Source organism: Gallinula chloropus, assembly GCF_964237585.1.
Source record: "Gallinula chloropus genome assembly, chromosome: Z".
In the NCBI taxonomy this organism is placed as follows: Eukaryota; Metazoa; Chordata; class Aves; order Gruiformes; family Rallidae; genus Gallinula; species Gallinula chloropus.
In genome coordinates, this window is record NC_140089.1 from 16,482,280 (window position 1) to 16,509,809 (window position 27,530).

The 27,530-nt window shown below is 39.8% G+C and overlaps 1 protein-coding gene across 1 annotated transcript in view; it reads right to left on the reverse strand.

Annotated features, from left to right (window-relative positions):
* The window catches only part of LINGO2 (leucine rich repeat and Ig domain containing 2), a gene marked incomplete at its 3' end in the record, with an annotated part of 164,461 nt that overhangs the window by 36,924 nt on the left and 100,007 nt on the right, over nt 1-27,530 (reverse strand). The window lies entirely within an intron of this gene.

Below are 27,530 nucleotides of genomic sequence, written 5' to 3' on the forward strand. Positions count from 1 at the left end.
TTAACCCAGGAAAATTACTCTAAGTTATTACCCAATCATAAAAAGGTAGGGAAAAACCCTGCCCCCACCCCTCCTTTCTTCCCAGGCTCAACTTCACACTCCATTTCTCTACCTATTACTCCAACGGCACATAGGGATGGGGAATGGGGGGTGGGATCAGTTCATCACACATTATCTCTGCTGCTCTTTCCTCCTCAGGGGGAGGACTCCTCATACTCTTCCCTGCTCTAGCATGGGGTGACTCCCATGGGAGACAATCCTCCACCAACTTCTCAAACATATGTCCTTCCCATGTGCTTCATTTCTTCACAAACTGCTCCAGCGCAGGTCCTCCATGGAGTCACAAGACACACCAGCAAACCTGCTCTGGTCTCCATGTGACCACAGGTCCTGCCAGGAGCATGCTCCAGCACAGGCTTCCCATGGGCTGGCTGCATATGGAATGTCTGCTCCACAATCATTGTCTGTAGGCTGCAGGGGTTCAGCCTGCAGCACCTGGAGCTACAAGCTCCAGGGGGCTTCATGGGAATCTGTTCTCTGGCATCTGGAACACCTTCTCTCCCTTTGTTTTCACTGACCTTGGTGTCTGCAGAGTTGTTCCACTCACATCCTCTCACTTCTCTTTCTAGCTGAAATTCCTGCTGTTTTGTTGTGGGTTTTTTTCCCGCCTTCTTAATATGTTATCACAGAGGTGCTACCACCATCACCGCTGGGCTGGGCCTTGGCTAGGGTTTTTTTTTTCAATACGTCTTTTTTTAAATCATATATGTAAACTGGAACAGGCCAGTGGATGCAGATGGTATGGAATACAACAGGGAAGAAAAGAGAATTAATGGCAAAGAGAAGAGTGCAAGATTGGTTAATATCAATTTGGACAACATTAGAATAACCTACAATTTCCGTTCAAACACATGTAGAACTGAACCTTCCTAAATTAAACAGTCCTAGTAGTAGTGTTCAGTTTCTTGATTTTTTAAATTGTGTTTATAAAAATACCTTGTAATTCTTTTCTGACAGACCGCTGCTGCTTGTTAAGTGGATGGCCACAGGTAACTGGTTCTCTGTGTACTACTTTGCAGGTGGGGATGAAGGCAGGGATTCTGGATGAGGTCACAACGAGTAAACCTTTGTCAAGAGTTAAAATAAATATATTATGAAGTGTAACTGGGTCTGCCTGGGAGAGGTCCTGAAACACCGTACATGATATGTATAAAAAGGAATAAGGCTAAAAGGTATTTCTTCCCTTTTAACAAGTAGATCTTGAGATGCAGTCAGGAAGTTTTCACTTGTGAAAACTTACAGAGAAAAGCAGAAAATACTGCTATGTAAAGCTGGAACTACCTTTGTGAAGGCCTTGTAATAATTTTTTTCCTAATTTTCTATTCTCAGTCCTTGGTAAGTGAGGTGCCAGTGGGTGCACATGCACCTGGAGGCAGAACTTCATTATGAGGAATGTAAAGCACAAAAATCTACTTTTTTTTTTTTTTTCTTCTCCAGAATGTATCCAGCAAACTATGGCTTTTCATACAGCTTTTCTGGACAGTATATATTGTTAGAAAGGGATGTGTGTGATTGTCCTGACTCAAATTCTTTCATTTTCCTTTTTGTTATTGTGACCTTTTGTGATACTTGCAGCAGCAGGAGGTAAGAAGTAACAAAAATCAAGTGAGGGGATGATTTTTTGAATTCTCAGTGCTCCTTTTAAGGTACTGTTCCATCAAGACTTATTGTCCCAGCTGCAGTTAAAATAATTACAGAGCAATTACAGTCTAATGAGGAAGAATGGTGTGATCTACTCAAAATGAGTAAGAGTGAGAAAGTAGAATTCCTTGGGACTGATAAAGCCACCTTATATGTATGTTCCCAACCTACAAAGACAATAAGAAATGTAGTATGTTTGACAGTTAAAAGCACCAGCCAGTGCTAAACATTTTCCATAAACAGTGAGACAGAGGGTTCTTTCCTCAAAGGTGTGTCCTTCAAAATGAAAAGGCTGGTGCAGAGAATCAGTCAGACAGTTAAGAAATGTCATTTTCTTTTCCATCTTCCCATTTTATACTATTTAAATCCACAAAGTAGGCAGAGCAGTAAGATTTTCAAAGATATTTAAAGCCCCTCATGATTTCAGCGCTTATATTTCCAAGGATGGTTTCAGCACTTAGGAGGTGATCTCACATTGACCAGAAGGGGAAAAATGAAACAAAGAGGATTTTCTGACTTTCAGGAAGTCTTCAGTTCCTAAGTGCTGAATGACCTTTTGGAAATGGGATTATGGTTCATAATTTGGTATACAGTCACACTACCAGCTACAATGCAGTACTAAGATACTTGATCTGGCTGTAGTAATGATAGAAGCACTCTTAAAAATAAGGGCAGACTTCTCAGTGCTACATGGCAGCTCACTGAGCAAATTTACCTTAGTCAGATAACGATTTTCATTGATTTTCAGCACTCATTATTAAATGCAGTTGACAATCTGGATCACCATAGATGTGAATTGACGTCTTGTTATTCAACCTGCAAATCACAGTTGCCCACCCACTGTGCATAAAGGAATATTATCATGGAATATATGGGAAATCTCATTTCTTCAGGGACTCAATGACATTTTACAGGTCTCTGATTAGTATTTAGCTGACTTTCTAAATATAATAATCACAGCATTAAACAAATGAAATTCTAGATGAAGTCTGGTGATGCTTCTGTCGTGCATTATATGCATAAAACCTAGCCTTTCATCCTATATACTCCCTCTTGCTCTGCTGAAGATTTTTTAATCAGTTATACTTTGGACCATGATTCCTAACCTCTTGAATATAGACTGGCATTGAATTCCTCTGTGGTTGCATTTTAACACACCTCCTGGACATCGTGCAGAGCAGAAGCAAAACATAAGGAGAAATACCTAGGGCTGTAAATGTTTAAGAGACTTGGTGTCAAAGGTGACTGTGGTCCATTCTCACCATGATTCTTTGTTCTTTTTAGAAATGGATCATGCAGACACCTCAATAATTAAATAATTTACTTACTGAGGGTTACAGCAATTTCTAATGATGAAGACTCTGCACAATCAGCAGGCTGCACTCATTTGTTCTGCTGCTTAACATCACTACTGTGAGAACATCATTGTTTATTATGGCTCACAGGCAGCAATCATTTTACATAACATGAGGATTTTTTTTCACTCAATTGCTTTCATGTTTTAGGCTGATGAGAATAATCATCATGCAACAATTACTTGCACCTCTACAGATTATGCTCAACAATTCAGGTCACTGAATATACTCTCTCTATATTTTTTGTGGGGGTACATGTTTTCTTTTTGATCCACTCTGGATTATCATCTTCTTTTCCCCTGTGCAGGGAACCCATATTAAAATCAAAAGACTAAGACTGTCCAGGAGAAGGTCTTTTTCCATTATCATATGAAAGAATTCAGAAGCTAAAGATTAGGAAGGATTAGGTCAAGAACTATGACCTACCCACATGGACAGAAATCAAATAGCTAAATCCACTGAGCACTGACTTGGTTTGAGAATTTATGTATGAATAATTTAAGTTACATCCTTTTTAACTGTTGGCAGCTGAAAATATTCTATCAAACTTTTCTACAAATAGGTATAATAAACACTACATTCTTCAAAGAACACAGCTTTCAGTCTGCAAGTAGTAGCTGTCCATAAATACACATCTCATTCCGAAAGGTTTGCACTTAATGTCCAATCCAGAATTAAAAATAATGATAGATGAACAATTTTTTTTCTCAGGCAAAGATGCATGAGGTTGAAAAATACTTACTGAAACAATGATGATTTGAGAGTACATGGGAGTCAAATGTGGGACTTCAGGATAAATTTTCTGCACAAATAGGCGAATTTACACAGAAAGATTTCTGTCCTGGAGAAGAGGATTTAGGGCTGGGTTGTCTGCACTAGTCCATTGAATGAATTAACTCTAAGAATTCAATATTCTATCATAGGTGAGAATCATGAAGGCAATAAGAATTTCACAGAGTACTCAAAACCATTTCATAGTTTTAAGTATATTTTATTGGCTTGTTCTTTTTCCTGCTTTTCTTCTCATAGAGGCAAAGAAAGAAGAGTAATCATCTGTAGAAAAATTGGCAAAGCACATATGATTTCAAGGCAAAGAGATTCAGTGGCAATATTTTGCACGTACTGGACAATAACATCTGAGAAACTCAGAAGACCAACCACTTCATGGTGAGAGAAAGGCCCTTCAGGCAGGGCGAGAAGAGTAAGTAAATAATGGTACTTAAGGGGAGAAAAGGAAGCAGGGCCCAGGCTAGTTTGAATGCATGGGAACAACTGAGGACAGAAATGATAGAGACAGGTATCAGAACACATCTTTTTTGTAGTGGCAGTATTAAAACATTGATGACCAAGATAACTTGCTTGTCACAAAGGAATATATAGAGGCAGGAAATTACAATGAAATTGCAACAATGCAAAATAAATTTTTCGCTTAAACTGTGGCAAGGCACTAGTCTATTGAAAGCTTGTTTTTAAGGCTGGATATAGATGGTATTTGTTAGGAGCAAAGTGTGATTCAAAGAAAGAAATCGATAACTACGGGAAGGGTACAAAGGGGAAATGCAGCAATCCTATTCAGAGTGTAGAACTGTGGACTTATTATCTACACAAGCATGAAATTACACTTCTCTCAGTGAGTCTGACCCTAATACTGACTGTATTAATGGCATTTGTTCATCAATGACATCATATTTATTCATATTTCAGGTAGCTCAGTCATTCTGTAGAGGAAGTAATTTTTTTTTTTTACTCCCCTTTCTGCCAGAGCTGATTAGGCTTGTTGAGCTAAAGAAATAAATCGTCTTCTGTAATGCTAGTCTATTACTCTTGCATAGGAAAGATAATCAACTATCACAGAAAACCCATAAAAAAGATTATATTAGGGTTTCTATTCTTAAATCATTGACAAAGTCGTATCTTATTGTAATCCACCAGTCCCCTGTTCCTACAAAGGCAGGTGATGACAGAGAAGGAATAGAGAAGCTACTAAAACTCTGATGATGACCAAGGGCCAAAGAGCATTGGGATACTGCTTCTGAGAAGAGACAATGTTCAGTCTAACAGGAAAAGAATAAAGCACAGAGGAGCTGCAAAGATGGAAGAATATTAAAACTCTCAATTCACTAAAACATGTCAGTGGCATAAGTGTCTAGCTTTTCAACATCTTACTCAGATACGGCAAAAACCCCAAAATCACACCCCTCTGAAAACACTACACTGTAGAGTGACAGTTCAGTAATCTTAGGCGGTGGTCTAGTAAATGAGGCACAGTAGGATTTTCTGACTTCTCTACAACTTCTCTGCTGAAGATAGTGAAAACTCCAATACCTGTGCTGAAGGAATGATGAGAAGTAATTAAATACACTAGCAAAATTGGACTATATTCATAATATAATTGGTAACACAGGAAAATGAAATGAAGACTAGAAGTTGGCCATCATGGAAATAGCAGCAAAGTTTTCCATTTTGGAATCAGTGACATCTACTCACATGTTCTTTTCTTTTAGAGGGGGTTGTTTCCCTTTTTTTTCAGCAGTTCAACACTATGCTGGTTTTGGCTGGCCTGATTTTCTACATAGGAGCTGGTATGGGGCTGTGGTTTGGGTTTGTGCTGGAAGCAGTGTTGATAACACAGGGGTGTTTTCATTCCTGCTGAGCAGGGCTTACACAGAGCCAGGGCCTTTTCCTCTTCTCACTCCACCCCACCAGCCAGTGGGCTGGGGGTGCACAAGGAGTTGGGAGGGAACTCAGCCAGGACAGATGACCCCAACTAACCACAGGGATATCCCACATCATCTAGTGTCATGCTCAGCACATAGAGCTGGGGGAAGAAGAAAAAAGGAGGTGATGTTTAAATAGATGGCATTTGTCTTCCAAAGTCACTGTCAGGTGTGCTGCAGCCCCACTATCCTGGGGATGGCTGAATACCTGCCCACCCACGGGAAGTGGGGAATGAAATCCTTGGTTTGCTTTGCTTGTTTGCGTGGTTTTCAGTTTACCTATTAAACCATCTTTATCTCAACCCATGCTTTTTCTCAACCCACAATTTTTGTTCACTTTTATTCTTCCAATTCTCTCCCCATCCCACTGGGGCAGAGTGAATGAGTGGCTGTGTGGGGCTTAGTTGCTAGCAGGGGTTAAACCATGGTAGCTGTTTTCATTGAAAAAAAGGGAAAACAACCCTCTCCAAAAGAAAAGCCTTTAGGTCTTCTGATAGTGGAACTTCAAATTACGTTATAAGGAATTGGTGTCTTTTGATGAGTGACATAAAACCCCAGAATCAAAATGAGAGATCTTTTGAAAACAGGCAGTTGGTAGTATTCATCTCTGAAAATTTCAAAACATAACTATGCAGTGTAAATTTGTGATAACTTATGTATTATGACACAGATAACTTAAAAAAAACCCCATCAGGCCTTGAAACAAGGAGTTTGATGATACCATACTAAACCACACATTCAAACAGTGAGGATCGACCTCTACCTTCACTAATCAGTGTACAGCAAATCTTTTCTTATTTGAAGTCTTTGAATTTGTATGTCGATCTTTTTAAGCTAATTACCTGAATGCAAAGCCCATGATAACTTTTTTCTAATGTGTCAAATGGAGTTTAAATTTTCAAGAAGTTAGGGAGAGTTGTGCTCTTTTAATCATCAATATGCCCCTTCTATCCTCCAAATTCCAACGAAACAAAATTCTTAATGGGTTTCATATCCCAGGAGTGGAACTGATGCTTTACCAACACCTATCCTGCATTAGCTGAGATGATATAGCTCAGAGCACTGCTACCATCAGAGCCAGGCAGGGAACTAACCACAGAACATTTACTGAATTATCTGAATTTATTTTCAGGTTTAGTTTCTCTCATACAACTGTCAAGTAGGAGGGTTATCCTCAAACTTCAGCACAAGTAATTTTAAAACCCTGTCAGGTTTTAGTTTCATTGCATATTTTGGGAGATTATGCCCAATCTTTGAAGCATGAAGCATTCAATTAAATTCTTACTACTCCATCATTATTTGTATTTTATACTTCCAAGGCTACACACTCACCTTTCCACAAACTAAAACAAATGGTGGGCAAATACTATTTCTTTTATCTTCACTTTAGAGATGTTGGAACTGACACCATGGTAAGATAAATGCTTCTTTCAAGGTCTTGAAAGAAAACTGCCTTTGAGCCAAGAAATACGTATTTTTGAAGTTTCAGCACAGTGTGCTAATCACATGGAGCTCTTTTTTTCTCATTAGGCAAGTGCTGTTCTGCTCTTACTATTACTACTACTTTGGTTTTCTAGAGAAAAGGCATGTCGAACAGCCCAGATCTTTAAAAACATGTTGACACCTGTAAGCCTAGAACTCTTCTTTCACTTTAGCCCAATTAGAAAGAAACAAAAGCATGTGGTTAGTTAATTGTGATTAGTGAATTTGTCCCAAGTGACTTTGTATTTCTTTTCTGATTTACTCTTTCAGAGACATTCATGCAGCTGGACTGAAGGAGTTTAATATGAGCTGGCAGGACTTATTTATAACATGGGCTTTGAACTGGTGAATTTTACTGAAAAAAAAATCGAAGTATTCCTTAAAATTTGATCCAAGAAATATTCCAAAAGGAGGTAACCTCAATTAGTCATAAGGCAAGTGTCTCCTTAGTTCTGAAGTAAGCCAACTGGGAAAATGCAAAGTTAGTTCTTTCTTTCCTTTCCTTTCTTTCCTTTCCTTTCTTTCCTTTCCTCCCTCCCTCCCTCCCTCCCTCCCTCCCTTCCTTCCTTCCTTCCTTCCTTCCTTCCTTCCTTCCTTCCTTCCTTCCTTCCTTCCTTCCTTCCTTCCTTCCTTCCTTCCTTCCTTCCTTCCTTCCTTCCTTCCTTCCTTCCTTCCTTCCTTCCTTCCTTCCTTCCTTCCTTCCTTCCTTCCTTCCTTCCTCCCTCCCTCCCTCCCTCCCTTGCAAATTCTCTTCAGTCCTTCAGCATACAAGCAAGCAGCACCAATATACGTGTTAGGTAAGGCAGTTTACACAAAAATTACATCCAATAATACAACAGGGTTTTGGACAGAGTGGATTCAGATTTGATCAGATTTTGAGCTTTGTTAGTTATTTAAAATAATTGACTCACACTTTCTGAGGTGTGGCAGAGCGCCCACAAAGGACCTTGCAGTAAACAAGGACAAACTACCCTCAGTGGAACTGAGAACCAGCCTGACATGTGCTACTCTGCTACAGTTTACCAGGTCAAGGATTTGCAGGACTTCATCAGCTACAGCCATCTCACATTGAATGTCATTGATTCTAATAGCAAATCCATAATGTACTGATATTTTAATTACTTGTATATAGGTAATTTAATTTATAGGTAACTTAATTCATAGGCAATAGCTATTTATAAAAATAGAGCGGGAAAAATGTCCCTTTTCTGAGCAATGAATTACTACTTTTAAGAACGGAGTTTGCTTTCAAAGGGTTCAAGCCTTTTTTCTTCTTGTGTGTGTTTATGAGCACAGAATAGTATGTAGTAGCTATCATGAAAAGTGTTTAAGATTACTTTTTTCTGTTCAATTGCAGCACTTCTCAAGTATTCTAAGCTGTTACCTCCTTGAAATTTCACTAGGCTGCTTTGAATGTTTTCTCAGTTATAGTTGGGTTTTGGTGGGGTTTTTTATTATAATCAAGGCAGACTGATTCTTTAAAATTTAGCTTAATTTCTGTCTTCAATAACTACATTATATTATTTTATATAACGAATGGGAAGTAGTAGTCCTGTAGCTGTAGAGCACAAAGAGTAGAGAGAAGCTTTCTTAGAGAAATGCTGCATTATTCTTAGAGTTTAAATTATTTTTATTAATTTAGTTGTCTGACAAGATTTATAATGCAGTCATTAATAGCAATAATTTATCTTTTTTTTCTTTTTCTTTTTCTTTCCAGGCATTAATTGATGTATTAAATGAAACAATCTACAATTTCTCCCTTGAAAAAGACCCAAACAACCCACCACATTATCACGTGACAGACATTCTTAATTTATATATCAAGGTTTTAGGCAAATGCTGTCATAAGACTGACATCCTACTCAGAGAAATGTTATTTGAGAAAAGTGAGGTTCTCACAGTCCTGTGGAAATATGCTTCCTTATGTTTTCATTTTCCCATACATTCCTACTAAAACTAAAGCCCAATAGTCTTCTATAACCAAATAAGTGTCTACATATACATCCAAATTATGCTTCTTTTCAGAGGAGAGTACTTCATCAAGTGGTATATCTGCATTTTCACAGGTGCCAAGACAAAAATATAAACCTCTGACCCCTTTAGTGGTTATTTCTGTATTTTTACAAATTCTTTTTGAATTTAGTCTGAAAAATATAAATAAACTTCATATGAACTCTGACATCTGTCCCGATTATATATTTGGATAAAACACTTTCCTTCTGAAATTTGACAGTGAGGATACATGCGATAATATGTGTGCATATGTATACATATATACACTACCTGCAGTGCCTAAAGAAGAGTCACAACAACAAATTGTGTACAACCACCTAAGTATGCCTCTGCCATTCCATGTATCTCTCTGCTAAAAGCTAGTTGCTTCCAGGTTTTAGTTTGGAGCCAGAGATCCCACAAGGAAGCTGCTAAAATGCTCAGAAAGGCAGAAGGTAGAAAAAGCTATCAGATAATAATTGATGGCTTAAAAAAAATCAAGAAATTTCTCAAGGTATTTTTTAAATAATTGCCCAATTTTGGGTTTGATAGTATCTGAAAGATTGAAGTGGTTATCTGGAGATTAGCCAGCAGCTACCAAAAACTAGAGGATACATCCAGGGAAGATGTGTGTGCTGTAATGAGAGACCATAGGCAAAATTTCATAATGACATAAGGGATAACATGAACTGGTTGGAATTTTCATTCATGTAGGTTTGGGTTTTTTTAAGGTATCTTTCTGTACAGTACAAAGCACTTCTTTCCCCTTCTCTTACAATATACTCAAACTAACCTCCTGCTTTAACAAACACTAGTTCCACAGGGTTTGTACACATGTTGAACTTGCACTTTTCTTATTCTTTTCTAAAAGAAAAGCACAGTGTATGTGATGGCTTGTTATAGGGGAAAGATCAGCATTTCCTTAAAATCTGCAAATTTCATACCTGAGGTATTAAAATTGTCATTTCTATATTTTTAGTAGTTACATTTTAAAATTCAACCTTAAATTTTATATATAACAAAACCATTTATACTTGATAACTGTAGAACCAAGAAAAAAGTTATTAAGAGCATGTGAGAAGACATTTTGCATTAAAGATAAATGGGTAACAGATATGATATACAATGACAAATCTGGTGTGGAAAAAGTGCTCAGTTTTCCGATTTCTGTGATTCATAGATTATACTTCATTATTATTTTTTTTGCTTTTTCTTCATTTCTCTGTTTCACTGGCTGTTTTACAGCATTTCACTGAATTGCATAATGAAAAGTGTAGCTTGTTAGAAAGAATCAAGAAAAGTCAGAAAACTAAGGCTATACATATGGCTTCTCTGACCAAGCAGAGATATGACTTCTTATGGCTGTGAAATGCATAAAAATTTAGATAAAACTTGATATGAGTGTTTGACATTGCCCTAAGAATACTGATATGCATGCATATGCTCAGAAGGTCCAACACTGAACAACATATCTGCATTTACTTGCAGAAAGTTAAGTAAGCCTGGAACAGGCTGTCCAGGGAGGTGGTTGAGTCACCATCCCTGGATGTGTTTAAAAAAAGGGTAGATGACGTACTTAGGAATATGGTTTAGCATAGGATGGGAATGGTTGGACTTGATGATCTTTAAAGGTCTTTTTCAACCTTGTGATTCTCTGAAGATTTACTGCAAAGCTGCAACTTTTATTCTCTTACAGTGCCTCTTTCTCTCACATAATGTGTACACACCTCATCTTCATCTCTAGGAAAAACTAGCGAGTTACACCCACAGTGCTTGGTAAACTGAAAAGGTGCACTAGTCATACACATAGGATGGTTGACTCTGAGACATATACAAATAAATTTGCTTGGGAATGAATGGATGGCTCTGTCTATTGACCTGCCTCTCTGCTAAGAATGGCACACGTGAATGTTGAGACCTGAAGACAGACATATTGCTGCTTTCTACTCCTCTTGCTCTTGCTTCTACTATTGCACTAACTAGAACACACATAGTCCTCAGGAACTATTAATCTATTTATACTGCTCTCTTCCTATAGTCTACCTACATCTCCTCTCTCAGTCTCTGCTACCACAATGGCATCTATTGGCACTACAACCTCTTCTCTGCATTTACCATATGTACCAGAATGAATACTTCTCAGCTTTTCCCCCTCTCCTTCTACTAACAAGTATCATTACATGGTGAACTACTTTGATTATAACTGTGAAAATGGCTCTAATTAAAAAATGCTGCTGCTCATCATTCCAGGATAGACTGGTTAGCTAAATATATTGCTTAGTACAGATTAAAAAACAAACCCAAAAAACTCAAACCAAACCAAAAAAACTACAAAAAAGATGTGTGATTGTGTGTCTTTAGGAACACATGTGTTTTTGTCCAGGAAAATTCTACAAGAATATGTGTTTTTTGTTTTTCCCTGATGAGGTTTCAGAGCTTGCATGGGGAGCTCTGAGACTACCACACTACTACACAAGCTGCTTATTCACTGACTGCAATGTCATTTGCATAGAGAGAGCAGGTCATCCCACGCTGTTCTGTCTTCTCCTCTGAACAAATATTTGATGTGTATCACATATGTGGGGGACAAAAAACTTCGGGGGATTTGAGATTGGGCATATGGACTGTGAATTGATGATTTCCAACCACACGTAGTAATGCCCATGTGTGAAATCAAGTACCAACTGGCAGTAGTAGACACGTGCATAAAGGCTTTTATGTTTCATAGAGACATTTACTGAACTCAACAGAATAACATGATAGGAAAAGTCATGGCTTCCCAATGTCTCGCAAAAATCGTAGTGTTAAAAGTATAATCCAAGGGAGCTTGTGAAGCATATCAGAGAACATAAAAGGAATGGGAGAATAAGCTTAGCTTTTTACTCAGTAGTGTCCACTGGGGGAAAAAACCCACAACTTTGTAGAAAAAATGCATGGGGGAATAAGCACTGGTTATTATTTCATTCCCTTTTGAAGTCATCTTATTCCGCTGAGCTTCAGAGACTCAAAGCACTAAAAACCACCTTCAAAAATCTCATTTTTATGTAAGAAAATAGACAAGTTTTAATTTCTAATGTCATGCAACTTTGGGTGTTGTGGTTTTCAGAAATTGTTTTTCATAGACCTCTCTACTAAAAAGAACGTGGAGAGAGCACTTTTCCTGCTTTTCTACCTCCTGATCATTTTTAATTTACCTATAAAATGTGGAAAGAAAAAAAAAAACAGATCAAAGAGATGAATCTAATTTAAATGATGCTGGAAGAGTCCAGGAGCAATTTGCTGCTCATTAGGAAAGTTATCTACAAAGATCAAATAATAACACTGCAAATCCAAAGGGCAGCATGGTATATCGGTGTTGAACTTTGAGCTAAAGAGTTGGTTTTACTGAACTAACATAGCTCTAGCAGATGGAATGTAATCTCATCAAAAACAATCCACCCTCCCACTTTGCAGTCTGCAAAATCCCTTTGAGGAGCCATATGCTGCTGCTGCTCTTCCAGGATGCTATTTCCAGTGGCTGAAAGCAGCTCTGGGTCAGAGGCTTATCCTCTACGTACCAGACTTGTTTTACATTGCTGCTCCCACTACAGAATGAAGTTCATAACCTGGCCTTTCTTTATGAGTAGGAAACTATTATTTGACCTTTTATTAAAGGCAAAATTGAATGCCCATGAGGATTATTATTAGTAGTAGTAGTAGTAGAACTAGTAGTAGTAGATTATTGAGCCTATTAGGCCACTTTGTTATTTGCCATCAGTGATCTCTTTTTCTGTGAGTCAACGCTGAGACAAGATTACAGCTACAACTGAGCAACATGGGGTAAGCATCAACCATGATGGAAACTGTAATCAGTTAGGTCCTGGGTGACTGCAAGAAGGACTCTTTTGATTAATACAACCTTAGAATGAAGTGAAATGTGAAGAAATGCCCTCACTGATGAGGGTGGGTAGTGCAAAGCATAGCAACAGCAGATGTTACTGGTTATGTAGTTACCTGACAACAATACAGATCATATCCACTTGTACTCAGCAATGCTCTGCAGCTGTTCACAAGACACTCTTACAGGTCATATGCATGGAAACTAGTGAGCGCTGGAGACTGAATAAAAGATGGTTTCACTCACAGTTCCTTGTCATGCCAAGACTAAATTGTATGTGATTGGACTGAAAATGGTTGAAAGGAGCAGAGATCACTGAGAGTTACACTTGGAGAAGAGCCCTGGGGAAGGGGCTGTATATACTGTAATTATACCACAGCTGCAGCTTTACTTACTAGATGCAGATGGCTTGACGACAACCAAAACTTCTTTTCTGCTTTATGTCTGTATCTGTCTCTCTCCTTCATTGTTTTCCTTCTTTTTTAGTCCTTATATAGGTACCCTGCAAGACTCTCCCAGGGAAGACTTTATGACAGCAGCCATGGATGTCCATTTTCATATAGGCCCCTCCTGAGCCATAGGATCAGGTGGGCACCACACAGTTTTGCTTTAACAGTGTTAAAATTTTCCACCCTTTGAAAGTCAGCAGAAGCTCCAAACATCTTAGCTGCGGACCCCATCTGAATCTTTAATGTTTGCACTAGGCAGCCTGATATATTTGTAAGGTATGAATAATATCAGTATTATCAATTCTCTGCTATTTGGATGTCTGAATATTGGATGAACAGACATCCTTTGGTTTCAAGCAGAAAGTTTTCAGTAGTTCCTTATATTTGGGCACAAATAGACCAAGCCAAAACATTGACTTTCCAATCCCACTCTGACTGAACTGAGATTATAGGAGGTCATCTCCAACTTAATAATGAAAGTACATCTTCTGAGTTACAGAAGAATCAAAATACCTCCAGAAATCCATGTAGCTGTTCAGACTTGTAGGCAATTTTGTCTCATTGCTTCTCCTTTATGTCTCATGAAAAATCAACTGTGTTCTTAAGCTGCAGTTTTCATGTCACCCATCCCTCCAAGGCATTGTGGCTTACATACTAGAAATAGTGAAATGTATTTTACAGACTTTAACATTTCAAGAATATGGTCATTAGAATCAAGCATCTCTGAGCACTAATGTTTTGGTTAATTGAAACTCACTGACATGTAGTCCCTTAGGTCTCATGTGCTAAAAGTTCAGAAAAATTCACCACACAGTGAATGCATTATTCCTGAAAATAACCAGGATGAAAACAAAGATATTCCTGCTCCAAGCTTGCTGTCATGTTTAATCTAATAATGTTTTTCCCATTTGTGCTTTTGTGATGCCAGGTTGCTTCACAAATAATTTATTTCAAGCTCTAAGATGCTGTTAATATATGTAAGGGACATCTCTTGGTAGGACAAATGACTTATGCTATAATTCTTTAAAGTTAATTTGATCTCTGTGCTAATATATACACACAAACCCCACACATATACCTATACATATGCATAACCATATGCATATGCATGTACTTGTGCAAGTCTACTTTGAATTCAGTTTTGCATAAAAATCAAACTCAACATGGAACATTTTGAAGGAGAAACAGTTATATTCATTTTAACACCCAAACCCTCACGTCATTTAAAGAAGAAATCAAAATTGTAAAAAAAACATGAAAAAGTTGGGAAATACCAGATTCAAGGTTGCCAGAGTATCTCCTTCTTTTTAGGTTTATGTGTATAAGAGCTTTTGAACATGTAATATTTCTTTCCACAATGAATGTTGACTGCTCAGTAAACAGGCAGAATATGTTTCCTTTAAGATGATCTATTCTATGGGATTTTTTTAAACTTTAACTCTTTAGAGAAAGTGAGTCTCTATAGACCTTGGTTGCCAGCATACCCAAGGTTTGCTCACAAGCAATTTTTCCACTAAATCTTTCTAATGTGTCTCATTAACACAGGGCCAACATTTTTAGAGAATATTTAATTTATGAAGTGTTGTTCCTGTTCAGGCAGTCCACATCCATCTATTGCAAATCCCTGATTAGATATAGAATTTGGCTGCACTTCTACATCAGTTTTTATTCCTGGTTTCTACTCCTTCCTTTATGCTTGTACATGGTTAACATCAGAATCTCCCTAAGGCTTATTCTGCCTTTATCATCTTGTCCAGTCTTGTGCCCTTGGATCATCATTCCTTTTCCTTATCTCAAAGTGGTCTTCTCAAGGAAAAAGAGTAACTGTTGAGTTGGAGGGACAGTGCTGGGAGGCACTGTTAGGCAGATGGAGTTAGCTTGGCAAAGTTTCATCCATAGAGTTCTTGCCCGATGAGAATCATCCTTGGCATGTGTACGTGGCAAACCACAGCTGAGTGTATTCTCTGTGTTAGCTGATGTAGGGAGAAAGCAATAATTAACAGTATTGGTAATTCAGTGCTCAAATTTGCTGGCTGGGACTATTTTATTTAACAATATAGACAGAGTATACTACATAAGCTTATAAATACACAGTGTTCTTGTCTCTGCCCATAACCGAGCATTACTACCATTAGAATCTTTGCATATATTGGATCTTCCTTTTGATAGGAATTTTGCCTTGTACTTTTTTCACAGTTATCTCACAACTTACCTAAAACCATAAGACTTTAATTTTGTGTTTTAAAATTACATCAGCTGTTACAAGTGACTTCTAACAGGCCTGAAAGCAGGCAAACGATGTGGAAGAACTGAGAGGCCTCAGGCCAGAGTAAATGCAAAATCAAAGCAGTTCTTCTGCTTCCCAGTTCTGTGTCAGGTATGAGACTGAAACTGGGGGCTCTGAATGTCAAATCAACACACAAGCATTCTTGTAAAACTTATTTGAGTTTCTTAATTCATATTTCTCAAGATGAATTACTGTTAACACATCGAACCAGTTTACATGATTCATTTATAATTTCCAAGAATTTTAAGATGTCAGATCTTTTCACTGCTACAATTTTTTTAAACCAGCAAACAACTTCTGAGAAGTTCAGCCTCCGCACCTTCTCATATCAGGACTGTACCATCAATTCGTCTGCCCATTTCTATGACTAATTTGAAGTGACTTGCTGTTAGCTCTTCTTTGAGACAACTCAGAAAGAAAGAGGATCTAAGTGCTTCTTTTTCTCAGGAACACCTAGTTATTGGACTCTGGATCTTACTGTGTATTATAATCCTTCTACAGCACTCTGGCTTTTTGAATTGCAATAATTGATTCTGAAGAGACTACGCAGTTATTCATGTTGGGTTAGTGTGTATGGGGGATTGTTTTTTTTTAAACATCTAAACCTGCTGCATAGTAAAAAAAATGTTTAGAATTAGAAATTTGACTCAAAGTTTGGCAATTATTCAAGTGAGGGGGGTCCATCTCACAACAAGAATAGCACTTGGTCTAAACTCTCTGTTTACAAAACCCAGTCTTTTTTGAAATTACATTTTTCTGTGACACATGGATATCAGCCCCAGCTTTCAATGGGATGCATATTTCACAGCAGTTGAAATTCAGATCTTTTCAGAGAATCAAAGCTGATATTTTTATGGGGATAGGTAGGTACCAAAGACATTAAATGGTGGAGATTTTTGTAGGGAGGCAGTAGGTGAGCCTGCCTAGGGGGCTGAGGAGTGGTAGTACAATCAGAAGAGAAGATCAAAAGGCACAAGTAGCCATATAAATGGGAAAATTGAAGAGTCATCTCTCTCCAAGCCTACTTCTCTATCCACCTGGCAGGTGGGTGAGGAGTGCAGTACCAGGGTAAAATGTGACCCCAAGAACATATTTCTTAAGCTCAGCTGGAAGATGGCTTCTCCAGTTGTCTATAGCATTTTCTAAACTGCAGCAAAATTCAAATAAATTAAGGGGTGTTACTGTGTTCCCAACAGTGGGACAGTGTTTTGGTAAGCCAAACTTTAAACTAGGTTCAAGTGGGGAGGGCAATGGAACCAGGCTTGATGGACAAAAACCTGGGCGGTGAGCCAGTGAGATATCAGGCCTCATGGAAACTGCAGTGCTGTGATAGATGGGTATAAACTCTTCAAAAGGAACAGATGAGGAAGAAGGGGTGGTGGAATAGCCTTCTATGTTAGGATTGTCTTGATTGTCTGGAGTTTAATGATGGTGATGATAAGGTTGAATGTTTATGGGTTAGAATCAGGGGGAAGGCAGACATCCTGGTGCGAGTCTATTATAGACCACCCAGCCAGGATGAAGAGGTAGATGAAACCTTCTTCAGGCAGCTGTAAGTAGCATCACAATTGCTGGTCCTTGTTCTCGTGGGTAACTTCAACCTACCACGTATCTCCTGGATAGACAACATAGCAGAGAAGGCTGAATCTAGGAGGTTCTTGGAGTGTGTGGGAGGTAACTTCCTGACACAGATGGTAAGTAAGGCAACTAGGGAAGGCACCCTGCTGGACCTGTTGTTCCTGAATAAAGAAGGACTTGGAGATGATGTAACGCTTGGAGTCTGTCTTGGGCACAGTGATCAGGAATTGATAGAGTTCTTGATTCTTAGGGAAGTAAGGAGAAGAGTTGGAAAAGCCACCACCCTGGACTTCTGGAGGGTGGACTTTGGCCTGTTGAGGAGCCTAGGGGATAGAGTCCCCTGGGAGGAAGTCCTGGAAGACAAAGGAACTCAAGAAGGTAGGACCCTCCTCAAGAATGAGGTCTTGAAGGCTCAGGAGCAAGCCATTCCCCTGTGCTGAAAGTTGAGCCAGAGGGAAAAATTGAACAGAGAGCTTTGGCTGGAACTTGAGAAGAAAAAGAGAGTTTATGATTACTGGAAGAAAGGGTGGGCAACCTAGGAGGACTGCAGGGCTGAGGTGAGGTTATGCTGGGAGAAAATAAGGAACGCAAAAGCCCAAATAGAGCTCAATCTGGCCAGTGCTGTAAAAGACAAGAAACAATTCTCTAAATACATTAGCAACAAATGCAGGGCCATGGAGAATCTCCCACCTTTATTGGATATGGGGGGGAAACACTGTGATAGAGAATGAAGAATAAGCTGAGGTACATAATGCCTTTTTTGCCTCAGTCTTTAGTAGTAAGACCAATTGGTCTCCAGATACCCAGACCCCTGAAAGGAAAGATGGGGACATGAAGTGGACTGAAGCTCCCATAATCCTAGGGGAATTGGTTTGTGACCTGCTCAGATGCTTAGATTGGCACAAGTCAATGGGTACGGATGGGATACACCCAAGCATACTGAGGGAGCTGGCACAAGTGCTAGCCAAGACACTTTCCCTTTTTTATCAGTAGTCCTGGCTGACTGGGGTGGTTCTGCTGGAATGGAAGCTGGCACATGTGATGCTCATCTACAAGAAGGGCCAGAAGGAGGACCCAGTCAGGCACAGTCAGCATGGGTTTATCAAAGGCAGATCATGCCCGATCAACCTGATCTCCTTCTATGAAAAAGTGACCTGCTCAGTGGATGAGGAGAAGGCTGCGGATGTTGTTGACCTGGACTTCAATAAGCCTTCAAGACTGTCTCCAACAGCATCCTCCTGGAAATACTAGCTGCTCATGGATTGGATGGCTATACTTTTCACTGGGTTAAAAAATGGCTGGATGGCTGGGCCAGAGAGTTGTGGTGAATGGAGCTAAATCCAGCTGGCGGCAGGTCACAAGAGGTGTTCCCCAGGGGTCAGCACTGGAGCTGGTCCTGTTTAACATCTCCGTTAATAATCTGGACAAGGCAATTGAGTACACACCCTAAGTAAGTTTGCAGACAACACCAAATTGTGCAGGAGTGTTGATCTGCTGGAAGGCAGGATGGCTCTGCAGAGGGACCTGCATAGGCTAGATCTATGGGCAGAGGCCAATTTTCTGAGGTTTAACAAGGCCAAGTGCCAGGTCCTGCACTTTGGTCACAATAACACCAGGCAGCACTACAGGCTTGGGGCAGAGTGGCTGGAAGGCTGCCTGGAGGAAAAGGACATGGAGGTGTTAGTGGACAGCAGCTGAACAAGAGCTGGCAGTGTGTCCAGGTGGCCAAGAAGGCCAATGGCATCTTGGCCTGTATCAGGAATTGTGTAACCAACAGGAGTAGGGAAATGACAATTCCATTATACTCAGCTCAGCTGAGGCTGCACCTTGAGTACTGTGTCCAGTTTTTGGCCCCTCACTACAAGAAGGGCATTGAGATGCTGGAGCGTGTCCAGAGAAGGCCAATGAAGATGGTGAAGGGTTTGGAGCACAAGTCCTGTGAGAGGCAGCTGAGGGAACTGGGGCTTTTTAGCCTTGAGAAAAGGAGGCTGAGGGAAGACGTTATCGCTCTCCACAACTGCTTGCAAGGAGGGTGTAGAGAGGTGGGGGTTGGTCTCTTCTCTCAGGTAACAAGCAATAGAACCAGAGGAAATGGTTTCAAAATGCACCAGGGGAGATTTAGGTTAGGTTAGAACCTGAAAGTGTAGTCAAGCACTGGAACAGGCTGCCCAGGGAAGTGGTGGAGTCACCATCCCTGGAGGTATTTAAAAGCCATTTAGATATTGTGCTTGGTCTAGAGGTAGACTAGTGAGGGTTAGGCTGGGGTTGGACTTGGTGATCTTAAAGGTCTCTTCCAACCTAAGTGATTCTGCGATTCTATGAACACTGGAATTTTTGTAGGGCCATTCACGTTTTGCAGGTCCCTGCACATTTCAATTATGTGCATGGACGTTTCAGTTGTTAAAGGCAAATACTTTAAAGAAAAAATAAAAAAGGATGTTGGGGAAGAGAACTATTTCAATCATTAATTTTTAAAAGTTGTAAAAGAACAAAGCACTTTGAATGATAGCAAGTGCACTTTGCAAGTGCAGACATGAGCAGTGCTTTGCCTTTTGAGACTATGAACAGGGCTAATAAAGGGCAGGCTCATTTGTCAGGAAATAGCAGCAAATCGATTATGTGGGATCACTAAAACTACTGCTCCCCTGCTATGTGTAGGACCAGGCAGCTGGCAGGTCACAAGCTAAGGCCTGCTTGCTGGCATGATTCACAAGGCTGTTTTCCCCAAGTCTGGGAAATCCCTTCCCTGGGGTGCTGCACAGCTGGGACACAGCTTCTGCTTCCTGCCTCATGAGATTCCTCTCATACATTTGAATCATGCACTGGGAGGTAGCATAGCCTGCATAACCTTTTGGTTTTCATAAAAGGCTTCAAGGGCGGCCTTGGTTGTCATTCCCCTCTTTCCCTCTCTCCAAGGACACAAATTATCATTGCAATGCACATTAAACTCTTTCAAGAAGGAAATCAGTACAACCTGGGTATGAAATGGAAGGGCTACATTACGATGATTGAAAAAGTGAGTAGTTGTTACACTCATATGAATCTGTATCCTTGAGATAACAAAACGGGGCACTGAGAAACTGCAGTAATCAAGCCTTGAAATAAGACAAGTGCATTAACTGGCAGGTCTAAGTCTGTCCTACTGTGGCTGACAATACTGCTTAGACAATGCCCTTTATGACTTACAGATGGCTGTAGCATCCCTTCACAAATCTGAACCCTTCCCCCCTCAACAAAATCCCACACCAAAAACCTGCAGCACTCAAACTGTTCAAACAACAGGAAGAGAGGTTCAAACAAAACCACTGTTCTTGTCTGTGTTTACTTCCCATTCACATTCCCAATGATAATGCTGTGTTGAGGTGAGCAGCTGAATAAATTAAAATTTGCTAGTTCTACAGTGCATAAACAGTATAAATGGAAATGGCCTGTATGGTATTGCAAGCATCGAGTTCAGATAGGCTTGTGGTTCAACATATGGACATGTACATGTCTTCATGAAGCACTTTCTACTAGCCCTTGAAGAGGGTCATTGTCCTACCTGTATTCTTCAACACTCCATCAGCTTTTACCTATAAACCTTTATGTATACACTACATGTTCTGAGTGCAAGTTCTTTGAATTGTTGTTATATGTATGAATATACTGTACTGGAGACAATTCATTTAGATTGGGAAGTATATCTGGTGACAGAGTACAAATAATATTTTAATTGATGAATTATTTTAAATTTTTGAAATATTAACTCTGTATGCTATTTGGAGAAATGTACTATGGAATATCCAGTCTTTCTCACTGATTAGCTGACTATTGTAGAGGGAAAGGTTTCATGGGTTTTGAGGTTTTGCAAGACTAGTGGTTTCCAAGCATGTGTTTTTGTCTCTAAGTCAGTTGTGGGGTACTATCCTGAAAGTGTAGTCTCTTTTGAATCCGCTAATACTTTTCCAAGATAAAAGAGAACAACTATCAGGTAGAGAATCAATACCTAAAAGGTCAGTCTGACACAAGTTGATTGTGGTATTTATAAAATATTTATAAAATATTTTGTATTTGTCCCCATGTGCTGTAAGACAAACCAGCAAAAGACTGGCGTGGCTCAACAGGGAACTTTTGCTGGGTCTCCAGGATGGAAAGAGAGTGTAAATCCAGTGGAAGAAGGGACAGGCAGCTTGAGGAGAGTGCAAGGAAGCTGCTACCATATGCAGGGGAAAATCAGAAAGGCTAAAGCTCAGCATGAGCTCAACCTGGCCACTGAGGTAAAAGCTTATTAAAAAATATTTCTACAAATATATTAGCAGTAAAAGGAGGGCCAAGGAAAATTTCCTGCCTTTACTGGATCCAGTGGGTAACATGGCTACTGAGGATAAGGAAAGAGTGGAGATTCTCAATGCCCTCTTTACATCTGGCTTCAACAGTCAGACTGGTTATTCTCAAGGTACTCAACCTTCTGACCTGGAAGACTGGGACAGGGAGCAGTTTTAAAGAGTTAGAGACCTACTATTCCATCTGGAGTGTCGCAAGTCCATGGGGTCAGATGGGATCCACCCAAGGGTGTTGAAGGAGCTGGCAAATGTGATTGCCACATTGTTCTCCATCATCTATGAGCGGTTATGGGTTGGTACTGGAGAGGTACTAGATGACTGGGCGTTTGCTAATGTGAGGTCCATCTAGAAGAAGGGTCATAAGGAAGATCTGTGGAAGTACAGACCTGTTAGCCTGACCTTAGTGCCAGAGAAGATTGAGGAGCAAGTCATCGTGCAGGCAATCACAGAGCAATAATGTGACAACCGGAGGATCAGGCCCAGCCAGCATGGGTTCATGAAAGGCAAGTCCTGTCTGACCAACTTCTGTGACCAGGTGATCCATCTGGTGGATGAGGGAATGCTGTTCATATAGTTTGACTCCACCTCAACAAAGCCTTTGACACAGTCTCATTCTCCTGGAGTAGCTAGCGGCCCATGGCTTGGACAGGCACACCCTTGTCCAGGACCATGTGGGTGATCATCCCTTTGTACTCAGCTCTGGTGAGGCTGCACTTCAAATACCATGTTCAGTTTTGGGCCCCTCACTACAAGAATGATATCAAGGTTCTGCAGCATGTCCAGAGAAGGGCAACAAAGCTGGTGAAGGATCTGGAACACAAGTTTTAAGAGAAATGGCTGAGGGAACTGGGACTGTTTAGTTTGGAGAAGAGGATGCTCAGGGAAGACCTTATTGCTCTCTGTAACTACCTGAAAGGAAGTTGTGGTGAGCAGGGGGTCAGCCTCTTCTTGTAAATAACTAGGGACAGGACAAGAGGGACTGGCTGCAAGTTGTACCAGAACAGATTCAGGTTAGAAATTAGGAGAAATTTTTTTCCCAGGAAGAATGGTTAGGCATTGGCATGGGTTGCCCATGGAGGTGATGGAGTCACTGTCCCTCAGGGTGTTCAAGGAAAGGCTGGATGAGGTACTTAGGGACAAGGTTTAGTAAGTAATATACGTGGTAGGGGACAGTTGGACTATATGGCCTTGGAGGTCTTTTCCAGCCTTTATGATTCTACGATTCTACATGGTTTCCTTAATCCTTGTTATTGCAGTCAACATTTTCAAGAACGACCAGACTTTCATAGTCATCTTCAGGCAGGAAGGATATTTATACTAGTTTTAATTTCAGAAGGTGCCAAGCTAGAATAAACCAAATGAAATTGCAGATTCTGAATTCATGTTACAGTTTTTTGTTTCCTTGCTGTAACTCCTTCCTGAAGATCATTACAACTTTGCTTGGTAAATAGTGTCAAAGATATCACAAAATTCTTCAGATTCCTAAGGAAATTTAGGTTGTCACAGAAGACTCATCATCTCTAAAATTTTACATTGTAAAGAACTCATCCATGACTATTACTCCTAAGCACTCTGTTACAAATAAGCAATTATTTGTATGAGTGCTATAATTAAACACTGAAAAAAGCCAGTGTTTTTGGAAAATTGGAGGTTGTAAAATCTAGGGGTTTTTTTGTGTATCATCACTGGCAGGTTTGCCTTATAGAATCTCTTTTAAACTTTCCTCCATGGACTGTGCTTCATTTAGATGTATTTTACAACATGGAACACTTTCAGACAGTATCTTCAGATATACCATTGATGCTCCTTTCAAATTTTATCTCTGATATCAGAGTTCTGTATAAAAGGTAGCCACTTCTGTGGAAACCTTTTTAAATAGCAAAACCTTCTGTCAAAGTTTTCAGAGAAACTTAAAATACTTCCACAGGTGTTTGGATCATAGGAAGAGCCCTAATCATTTGGTGGGCTTTTTCCCACCTATAGTTTCTATGACTTATTGTGCAAACAAGGCAACAAACATTTCCTATAATGTTGGTTTTGCTCTTTTTTAATCCCCAAAATGCCCTTTGAAACATGAGTAGATCAACACCATTTTGCCCCATATTAGAGTGAAGCTGGATGATAATGTGCCTGTATGTAGTTTCCCTCCCGTAAATAGTGCAGTCACATTAACACAGAGCTCTGTACAGACTAAATAACTTCAGGGCATTTATATTTTGGCCACTGCAGGACACTGTGTATGTAATTTTGGATTCTGCATAGCATTTTGGGTTTGGTGCAAAAATCATGCAGAAAGAAAAATAGGGTTGGGGCAAGAATATGAGTTTCACAGGAACTTTGTAACGCACAAATCAACATCACCAGGCTTGACTCAAGAAATCCAGCTGCACTTAGCATTGATCAGTTGTCAAACACACTTCTTGTCGTCATCAACTTCATTGTGAGTGAAGGCTTCATTTAATGCTTTGTTGATCAGAGGTGGCTGTGTTTACAAACAATAATGTGTCTAAACACAAAGTTCTTAATGCATCTGCAGTAAAAATAGATCCAACGCCCCTCAAAAATAAATACATTTATACCTCAGGCTACCTCAAGCATAGACTGAGGTTTCTTAGAAAGGCAGTTCTATACACACTAAAAATGGAAATATATAAATTCAGCTAAAATATTGTAAGAGATTCATCTAAAAACTGCAGTTATATTAGCTTCTCACTCAGAACCCCCATAGTGCAAATATTCACCCTCTTTTCTCAGAAATGTATTAAAAGCCACAGAACAGCCTTTAAATTGTTACTTTTTTGTTCTTCATTTTCCTGAGCCAGCTGTGAGCCTCCATGTAAATTTTTAAGATGCTCTCTTTCCCCATCCTCCCCTTCTTCCCCTGTATTTGCTGCTCTTACACAACCTAATTTGCTGGGGTGTTCCTGTTGCAGAAATACTCAGCATTAAAAGAAGGAGAAAAAAAAAAAAAAAAGATCAAATAAAATGCCAGATCACTGAGAGGAAAGAAGCAGTAGCAACAATGAAAAGAAATTGTAGAAGATGCAATCACCTTACCATTCATGTTGCCTTCCTGCTGTCCTTAGTGCTTTCTGAAGTGGACAGCAGTTAAGTGACAGCTTTTTTGTCTTTTAAGTGCTTTTGGCTGCAGGCACAGGCATTTTCACAAGTGCTGCACATTTAACCTTGTTCAGAAAACTATCTCTGTAAGAAATAAGACTAACTGAAAAGCAGTTGAAGTTTCCAGAGCCTTATGAGATCCTCTGTGGGCAATGCAGGGCTGAGTCATGATGGGGAACGAAGATGCACACCAGTCTGTATTGTCTCAGTATTATAAACCGTGTAAGCAAGGGTTAGACGACCCCACTGGCTTTGAACAATATACCTGCAACACCTCTGCAGAGATGGTGAAAAATTCAAGTGGTCTTGCTTGCTAGCAAGATTTGGGCATATCTCATCAGTTTAATTAATCACTAGGGAAAACTGTACAACGCTGCTCTGATTATAAGGTAATGGGTCCATCAGGCACAATTAGAGCCCAGTTGAAACACTGTAGTTTGCTTGAAAACTGTTCAAGTAAACAATTGTGGGTCCTGGATGGGACTCCTTTTCTAATTAATCCATAGAGAACCAAGTATTAGCTTTTCCTCAACAAGGCATTTCCTAATATGTGATAGTGTTTTGCTTGTGCTTCAGGTCTTGCTGGTAATTAAAGGCAGATTTTCATATAGGTATCCATTTCATCACCGTATCACCCTCTTAGAAATGCTTCTCCCTGTCACATGCCAAACTGCTGTGCTATTACATCATTCCCAAGGGTACCACACATGACATGATGTAACAGCATCAAGGAGAAAGAAGTGCTCACAGTGATATAATGTTCCAGAAAGCATGTCTTTGTTGACAAAAGAATTTACAGGAAAAGTTGCTCAGTTTCTGCACTGAAGAGGAGGGAGGTTTGGTGACAGTAAATTACATTCAACTTCTGTGAATTCTAGGTACTGACAAGTTCCTAGAAAAAAGAAGTATGTCTATTTGCTTGGAAATTCAGCATTACTAATAGATGTGTAACTACCTTTAATCTAGTATTAATATTTATCTGTCTAATCTCAACATTTTAATATAAACCAGAACTAACTAGTTCTAGTAATTAGGAGTCAAAACTGCACTTGAATATAGTCCTACAAAGTATGTGGAAGAACAACCATATTCAACATACAACTGGATCAGGCTCATTGAAAGAAGCGTTTGGTGCTTTTAGTAGAGTACAAAAATGGTGTCCTCTGTTCTTAATTCTCTATCTTCAGTTTTCACATATCAATCTGAACATTTACTAAAAGGTGAGCAAATTTTAACTCCCAATTTACACACATGCAAGCTGATGCACCATAGGGATGGCTGTTTCGACTCCCAGAGCAGGTCCATTCTGGAAAACGTAAAATAACTCAATTCAAGCAAGTTATGACTCCTCGGAGCAAAAACTAGGCATAAACAGTGCTGGTCTCCTCATTTACAATTCAGCATAATGCATGTTTCTCTGATGGTGTGTTCTTGTACTGAAGTTAAACTTCTGGGGCAACTCAGAAGAGCTTGAGACCTACCAAAAGCTGACGGGAAGTTCATCCATGTCACAATGCTTTACTGCTTCTTGTCCAGTTAGTGTTAAAACTGTTCACCCTAAAAATGTGTAGCCTTCTAAAAGAACTGTTATACACCCGAGCAGATGTAGTATACACCTGCCTTGCTGAGAGTTGCAAGGAATTCATATGGATACACACACACCATGACTTCCGTCAAGTTAGCATTTCTTACTTACTTATAACTTAATCTCCATAGTGCCTGCCACATTGTTAAGGTGAAACCAAAGGAAACTAAGTCATTGTTTCATAGTCACATTTCCAAATGCTGTTACTAGGGTTATATTTTAGTGGCTTATTTGGTTCTGTTTAGATTTTATTTTGATTTGGTATTTTACACCCCTGTTAAAACTTTCCAAGCTCTAACAGCACTAGGAGTGATGTGAGACTAGCCTAGAAAGTAGTGTCTGTCTCATGTGACAAGGAAGAAAGACATTCTAGGTGGTGCTTTATTTCTTTTAAGGCAGTAGACACCCCAACAGGTCAAAGTTTCCTCAAGCCTCTGCAGAGCCCTGTGTCACACTTATAAAAAGAATAATTCTGGGCTGGTAAAGGTGAAAATACTGAGACATCTCCCTCTCCTTTGGCTGGCAGAGTGTTTGTGGAAAGCACCAAAAAACTGAAAAGAGGGCATGAAGCTTTTGTTGTACTTACTCTTACCTCAATGGCAAGACCACAGAATCACACAGAATTCATAGAATTGTAGGGGTTGAGAGAGACCTCTAGAGATCGAGTCCAACCTTCCTGCCAAAGCAGCTCCCTAGGACACGTTGCACAGGTAGGCATCCAGACGGGTCCTGAATATCTCCAGAGAAGGAGACTCCACCACCTCCCCTGGGCAGCCTGTCCCAGGGCTCTGTCACCCTCACTGTGAGAAAGTTCTTCCCCATATTAGTGCGGAACTTCCTGTGCTCCAACTTGCAGCCATTGCCCCTTGTCCTGTCTCCACAGACAACTGAAAAGAGGCTGGCCGTTTCTCCCTGTGTCCCAAGCTTCAGATATTTATAAACATTAATAAGATGCCCTCTCAGTCTTCCTTTCTCAAGGTTGAACAGCCCCAGTTCACTCAGCTTTTCCTCGTAGGAGAGATGCTGTAGGCCCGTAATCATCTTCATAGCTCTCCACTGGAGTCT